We start from the raw sequence: 7,506 nt of genomic DNA on the forward strand, positions 1-7,506 counted from the left end.
AGGGCCCAGTGCCCCTGGCACATCTCCTGAGCTCCCAGTGTCCCTGGCACATCTCCTGAGCTCCCAGTTCCCCTGCCATGTCTCCTGAGGGCCCAGTGCCCCTGGCACGGCTCCTGAGCTCCCAGTGTCTCTGACACGTCTCCTGAGAACCCAGTGCCCCTGGCACATCTCCTGGGCACCCAGTGCCCCTGCCATGTCTCCTGAGGGCCCAGTGTCTCTGACACGTCTCCTGAGAACCCAGTGCCCCTGGCACATCTCCTGAGCTCCCAGTGCCCCTGCCATGTCTCCTGAGGGCCCAGTGCCCCTGGCACGGCTCCTGAGCTCCCAGTGTCCCTGGCATGTCTCCTGAGAACCTAGTGCCCTTTGCACGTCTCCTGGGCACCCAGACTTCCTTCCCCCTGACCCTCTGGAGAGTCTCAGGCCTGAAGGGTGCCCAGCCATTCTATTTTGCTCATGGATGCCAGATCAGGGTCATCCTCCTGCCTCCTGCAACATCTATGAATTGTTCTCCCCGCTCAGCATCATCTGCTTCTTGCCAGACACTTGACATGGCTGCTGGACATCTAGCTCCCAGCATGCACCCCGTCTCTCTCTGACAGGACTCTCCTTTGTTACCATGTAGTCATTCCCAGCCAGAAGAACCCTCACGGGGAGAACTGTTCCTTCCCCGTAAACCGACATCCAAGTCCTCACTGACTAAGAGGAGGGCCCATCACTCTCCCCTCCTCAAAGGTAAGGGCTCTCTACTGCCTCCGGTCAAGCTTATTCCCAGCCAACATGGAAGCCCCGACCACCACATGGCCACCTATGCCCAGCTGATGCTGCTCTTCCCTGGACTTTCCTGCACATGCTTGGATCTGCAGCTCACACACCTCTGGACACACGCTTCCCTCTTGCTGATAACCTATAACCACCCCATCCAAGTCCTCTCCTCCAGCAGGCTTCCCTGGGCACTCGTCAGATCCAGTGCAGCCTTGGTCTCCGAGTTTCCTCAGCAATGTGGTTGTCACCTCTGTCTCAGTTCTCACATCTCCTGTGCAGAACAGCTGTCTCTCTGAACACTGACATCACTTCCTGAGATCAGGCATTTCTGATCAAACACCTGCCGGAACATCACCAGAGCCAATCAGTCACTGTTTAAGGGTCAAGATCCTGAGTGACCTTAGGGGTCAAAGGTCAAGATCCTGAGTGACCTTAGGGGTCAAAGTCCTGAGTGACCTTAGGGGTCCAAGCCCTGAGTGACCTTAGGGGTCAAAGCCCTGAGTGACCTTAGGGGTCAAAGCCCTGAGTGACCTTGGATTTTTCCTTCCTGCTTCAGCAACCCAGCAATAAAATCCTGATGTAGGTTACAGAACGCTCAGCGATCCACTGGCTGAGACCCACACAGGACACCACTGCTGTAACTGACCAGCCTCCCCATCCCAGGGCTAGTCTAGCCAAGCAGTACAAAGCCACTGCCCCAACACAGCACAGCTGCAGCCCACTGCAGCCTCCATATAAGGAGGTTATATGGCCTCTTATAACCGCTTATAACCGCGTCAGCCGCTCCTCCATGTTCACACACAAGCAAACTCCACTTGACTGAAGCACTGTCTCAAATTTCCAAGGAGTTTTTTTTAACTCTCTTAATAAAATATGACACATTTCTACATTGCTATGTGCATTAGAAGGAACACACGTTATCAGGCTCGAAACCAGAGTCACACACCTGAGCATGGCTTCTCTTTAGTCTGTTATAATAAGGTAGGCATTGAGAAGAGTCAGAGGGTGTGCATACATCTTAACGCTGGTTTAATCTCCTTATTAGACTCCCCAAACACCCCTTCGTGTGTGTGTGTGTGTGTGTGTGTGTGTTTGTGTGTGTGTGTACACCTGTGTTTGTATGTGCAAGTGCGAGTGTGTGTGTGCTCATTTGAGCGTGCATGTACACATGTATATGGAGGCACAAGGCCAACCTCAGTTGTTGCTCCTCAGGAGCCATCACTGGGACCAGGGGTCTACTGATTAGGCTTGGGTGGCTGACTAGTGATTCCCCAGGGAATCTGCCTCCCCAGAGCTGGAGTCAGAAGCACAAGCCACTATGCTCAACTTCATACCTGAGCTCTGGGAACTGAACTCGGGTCCTCACGACTGCCTGACCAGTACTCTACCTTCCCAACCTTCCCACCCAGCATCCCTTCTTCCCTCTCAACCTTCCAATGCTGATTTTTCTCCTCCCAGAGAGGGTCTCATGTAGCCCAGGCTGCCTTGGCACTGGCTCTCCAGCTGAGGATGGCCCTGACATCCTGGTATTCCTGCCTCTGTCTCCCAGTGCTCAGACTGCAGTCAGGAACCAGCACGCATGGTTTATGGAATGCCCGGGTAGAGCGCATGGCTTCAAACACGTCAGCAATGCACTCTACCAACTATGCTTAGTCCCCAACCCCAGGCCATCCATCTCCAGGGGACTGGAGATCAGCCCCGGGGTCAGGCTTCTCCCTGGCCCTGCCCCTTCTGGCCCTTAGAGGGGTCCTCCACAGTTCATGGTTTTCTGCATCCTGTAATAAGCTATTTTCTATAACAAGCATGAGTCATTCACAACTTTGGTATACTATTGCTAAAGAATAGAGTCAGAATATTAATTTGCTTCTACATGGCCTCTTAAACGTACACTGTTTAAAGGCCAAGAAGCTGTGCCTGTCACCCCAGCCAGTGTAAGGAGAAAACAAGGAGTGAGCCGGAGCCAGAGCTTGCTTTTCTGCACACTTTAGCCTGGCAGACTCTGGCCCCAAGGCCAGCTCTGAGACTGCTGAGTGGGGAGGGGGGGTTGTTTTCTCACCTTGTCCCTCAATATGATCTAGTCTCTGGGAAACAGGTGGGGGCTAGCACTGCCTGGCAGTCATTGACTCTGTGATGGAGCTGGACCTGCAAGCAGCCAGTGGCATGAAAAGCCAGGCTGCAGAGAGCTCTGGGCAAAGGGCTCCTCACCTGCAGCCACCTCTGTGCTGCTTCACTCAGCCTTCGACCAACCTCGTATCACCAATTCATAAGCTCCACCAAGTGAGCCCAGTGCTGCCCAAGGTTGACGGGTCCAGGGAGAACCCCATCCGAATAGGTTCTGCGAGTTCTCGTTGGAACCATGCTCGAACCCCAGGGCATGGGGCCCCCTCTTCTCAGGAAAGCCCAAAGCAGCCTGCACTGGCTCTGGGTGGTACAGAGAGCCATCTCTCCGGGGTTCTGCGGCAAGATGAGAACTTGTGGCTGATAACTGGAGCAGAGGGGGAGTTTTATGATCCCAGAGGAAGGGAAGCTGGAGGAAAGACACATGGCCATTCTGTTCTATAAAAAGCCACTGCTTTTTCTCTCCGATATATTCCAACCACAGCCTCCCCTCCCTCCACTCCTCCCAGTCTCCCACCTCCCCTCTCCCCCAGACGCATTCCTCCTCTACTTCCCTTCAGGAAAGAGCAGCCCTCCCGGGGGATATCAACCAAACATAGCATAAGAAGACGCAATAAACCCAGGCACAAACCCTCACTGGACTGGCTGGTTTTGTGTGTCAACTTGACACAGGCTGGAGTTATCACAGAGAAGGGAGCCTCAGTTGGGGAAGTGCCTCCATGAGATCCAGCTGTGGGGCATTTTCTCAATTGCCCCCTTGTGGGTGGTACCATCCTTGGGCTGGAAGTCTTGGGTTCTATAAGAGAGCAGGCTGAGCAAGCCAGGAGGAGCAAGCCAGTAAGGAACATCCCTCTATGGCCTCTCCTGCTTCCTGATCTGCTTGAGTTCCAGTCCTGAGTTCCTTTGGTGATAAACAGCAGTATGGAAGTAAGCTAAATAAACTCTGTACTCCCCAACTTGCTTCATGGTCATGATGTTTGTGCAGGAATAGAAACCCTGACTAATACACTCATCAAGGCTGGACAAGGCAACCCAGTGGGAGGAAAAGGGTCCGAGAGACAGGCAAAGGAGTCAGAGGGACCACTGACTCGCACAGTTAGGAGTCCTACAGACAACCAAGCCATACAACCACAGCATGTGTGCAGGGGACCTAGCCCAGACACATGCAGGCTCCATGATCGGCACTTCAGTAAGAGCCAGTTTCGATGGGGTTTCAGACATTAGGAGACATGGGCAGAAGACCTTTCCAGAAGAACACACATGAGAAATATGATCTGGAAAAGAAAACCAAAGTTCTAATTTTATGTTTCCTCCTACTCCAAAATCATCACCAAGACTTCAGAAGGGGTGGGGCTGGTTCAAGCTTGGATTTGTGGTTCCCCAGAAAGGACAAAGAATGGAGGCAGGTCCCACTTGCTCTGTAATCATTTTGGGTACACCGCCTGAGCCCACTCTCTGCCACGCTGATGACTGGGCCAAGCAAGGAAACACATTAACATGGGACAGAGGCCACAGGCCATGGCCTCCTGGAAGGCAGGAATGCCGTATCATCCACAGCGAAAATTCAAGAAAGAACTGCACTCCCACCTCCTGAGAGGCTCACACTACCACAGCCCCACAGGGCACTCCCACCTCCTGAGAGGCTCACACTACCACAGCCCCACAGGGCCCTCCCACCTCCTGAGAGGCTCACACTACCACAGCCCCACAGGGCCCTCCTACCTCCTGAGAGGCTCACACTACTACAGCCCCACAGGGCCCTTCCACCACCTGAGAGGCTCACACTACCGCTGGGCAGATCCAGCCCAATGCATGTTGTGTGTGCCCAAAATTAAATCTTACATAAACGATTTTCCTGTATTTTAAAGCTTTTCATTACATGTGTATGTAATTATATAATATGTATTTTAAAGAGACATATGTGAGTATCACACGGGCCTCAGTAGGATATCTGTTCCCCCGTCACCTAGCCCCATGCCTAGATGACCAAGCAAATCATGCAGTGTGGACACTTGTGTCTCTGAACACTTTCTCTCTGAGCATACAACCACACAAGGAACAGATGTATTTAGGGATGGGAAGTGTGCTCTGAGCTTTTACAAAAGTCGTTTGTTTGTTCGTTCGTTTGTTTGTCCGTTTGTTCATTCGTTTGTTTGTTTTCAGACAGGGTCTCACTATGTATCCTTGGCTGGCCCACGACTTACTATGTAGACCAGGATAGCCTTGAATTCATAGTGTGACCCGTCTCTACCTCCCCAGTGCTAGGATTAAAGGCATGCAGCACCATGCCCAGTCTACTTTACCGCAGTTTTATCGCATCGTACTGAACTAGCTTCCCAACCCTCTGCTGGACTGAGAAGGTTCCTCCCATAGTTAGGCCTAGCTATGGATTAACAATCCACTCGAAGGCACACGGCTGACATAAGGCACTCACATGACTTATCCGAAGACGGTATGGGATCTGTCCACCTGGCTTTGCCCTCAACGCTCCTCTCATCTCTCCAGAGGCTCCTGTGCTGGAAAGTGCCGTGTCTACATACCTGCCAATCCTGGGAGACCGTCACTACTGATCTCTTTACAACATCCCTATCCACGTAGGCACCCAGGAGCTCACACAACATCCCTATCCACGTAGGCAGCCAGGAGCTCACACACAGATACAGTGCAACCCTGGGTCAGAGTTCACACGCCCACTAGCTTGAGCCCTCAAACAGCATCTGAGTAGAGGAAGCCCATGTTCCCTGCTGGAACTACAGCCCCCTGCTTGCTGCCAAAGTGGGGGTGGGCAAGATGACAGCCAGCGTAGTTTGCATGGTGCGTTCCCCTGGGCCTTAGTGCTACTTTGTAGCGATGTCTGCTGCTTGTGGGTCAGAGTCTATTCCCATCTGCAGATCCCAGCCATCTTGTCATACAGACATTTAAATTCTTACAAGAAGTCCTCTCAGCATCCATGGGGACTGGTCCCAGTGTCCCTCCAGAGACAGATGCTCAAGTCCCTTACAGAAAATGGTGCCATATTTCTATGTGGCCTATGCAAGTTTTCATCTACATGTTAAATCTCTCTGGGTGACTTATTATTGTAGCTGTGTGGGTGTTGTCTATGGAAGTGATTGTTGTACTGTGCTGTCTACGAAATGACAACAAGAGAAGAGCCTCGGTGTGTTCAGCAGAGGCACATTTTTTTTTTCAAATATTTTTTTTTTATTCCCAGCTGGTAAGACTCCTGAGTCATAGCTCAGCTTTCTAGGTCGCTCCCCTGTTAATAAACTCTCCCATGGCTCTGGGGCTATTCAGGACACTCTGATGGTTTACCACTTTTACTGTTGTTTTATTTCTTTCCACAATGTAACCTTTAATCATATAGAAAAGTTTATGCAGTGTGAGCTAGGATGCAATCCTTTTTAAGGTAACTAGGTAATGAAGCCATCCCCCTTTATTAAACCTGCCCCAATCTCTCAGGTAATTAAAATTCCTCCTTAGCCATCAGGGGGGCTCTGAACCCACTGTGGTATATCCCTGCCTCACTTCCTGACCATCACGAAGCCTGACCCCCATGACCAACATGAAAAACTGACCACATGTGCATCCTAAGACAGTGTGCAAAAACCGGAATCTACCTAGTTCCTAGCAATGGCATCGCCTTTTGTAGCTTCTGGCTGTAAGACCCAACTTCTGATCAGAATTGGCGCTAGCCCAAACAATTAGACTGGCAAGACGGCTTAGTGGTTAAGAACACCGGCTCTTCCAGAGGGCCAGGTTGACTCTCAGCACCCATAATGTAATTAACAACTATCTATAAGTCCAGTTCCTGGATATCTGATACTTTCTCCTGGCCTCCAAGAGCAATGCATTCATGTGGTGCACAGACATATATGCACATGAAATTAAAACAAAATATTTTTAAAAGCTTCTCAATAATTTTTTTAAACATTTAACCAGAGCTAATAATCAAAACTTAGAGTGTTATTCACTTCACTGCAGTTTACAGTAATCACTTCTACTTAACTTCACAGTGCTCAATTAAAGAAGTGTCTTTAAGGGGTCCCGCACTCCACGGGTGGCCATGTTCTCCAGCTCTGCACCAACACAACCATGTCACCCTGAATCTTGCTCCCTGGAGTTTTATCTTCATCTTAATCCTTCTCTAAATGATTCTCTCCCCAACACCAGTTCTATTCTTAGCTCCCAGAACCGGAGCCTTCAGCCAGTGGAGACTGTCATGACTGCCATTTACTGTCCAACCAGCAAGTGACCTGAGTCTCTTCTGTGAGTTAAAATCATCTGGACTGACAGAAGTCCCCAGCACTGATGTCCACCAGTCCATCTAACAGATGACCTCCTGGGGCTCCAAACCTGACTAAGGACCCCAAATTCCACCAGGCCCAGGCAAAAAGGCAGAAGGCACCAGGAAGGCGGAAGGCAGGTCAGTACAGACACTGTGCTCTGTCAAAGGTGTCCTGGCGGAGAAGGGTTTTCCTGAATCTTGCCTGTGGCTTGGCTTGAGCTTTGTAATGTGATCTTCCCATCCTTCAACCTGCAGGAGAGTGTGGGGTGGTCTTTCCCCCGCCCCACCCCAACCCTGCTCCCTCCCCACACCCAGTGTGAGACTCTAGACCCCGCCCCTCC

The 7,506-nt window shown here is 51.1% G+C and overlaps 1 protein-coding gene across 4 annotated transcripts in view; it reads right to left on the reverse strand.

Annotated features, from left to right (window-relative positions):
- Positions 1–7,506, reverse strand: part of Rasa3 (RAS p21 protein activator 3) — a 224,645-nt gene that overhangs the window by 87,890 nt on the left and 129,249 nt on the right. The window lies entirely within an intron of this gene.

This window comes from Mastomys coucha, unplaced genomic scaffold (assembly GCF_008632895.1).
Source record: "Mastomys coucha isolate ucsf_1 unplaced genomic scaffold, UCSF_Mcou_1 pScaffold22, whole genome shotgun sequence".
Lineage (NCBI taxonomy): Eukaryota > Metazoa > Chordata > Mammalia > Rodentia > Muridae > Mastomys > Mastomys coucha.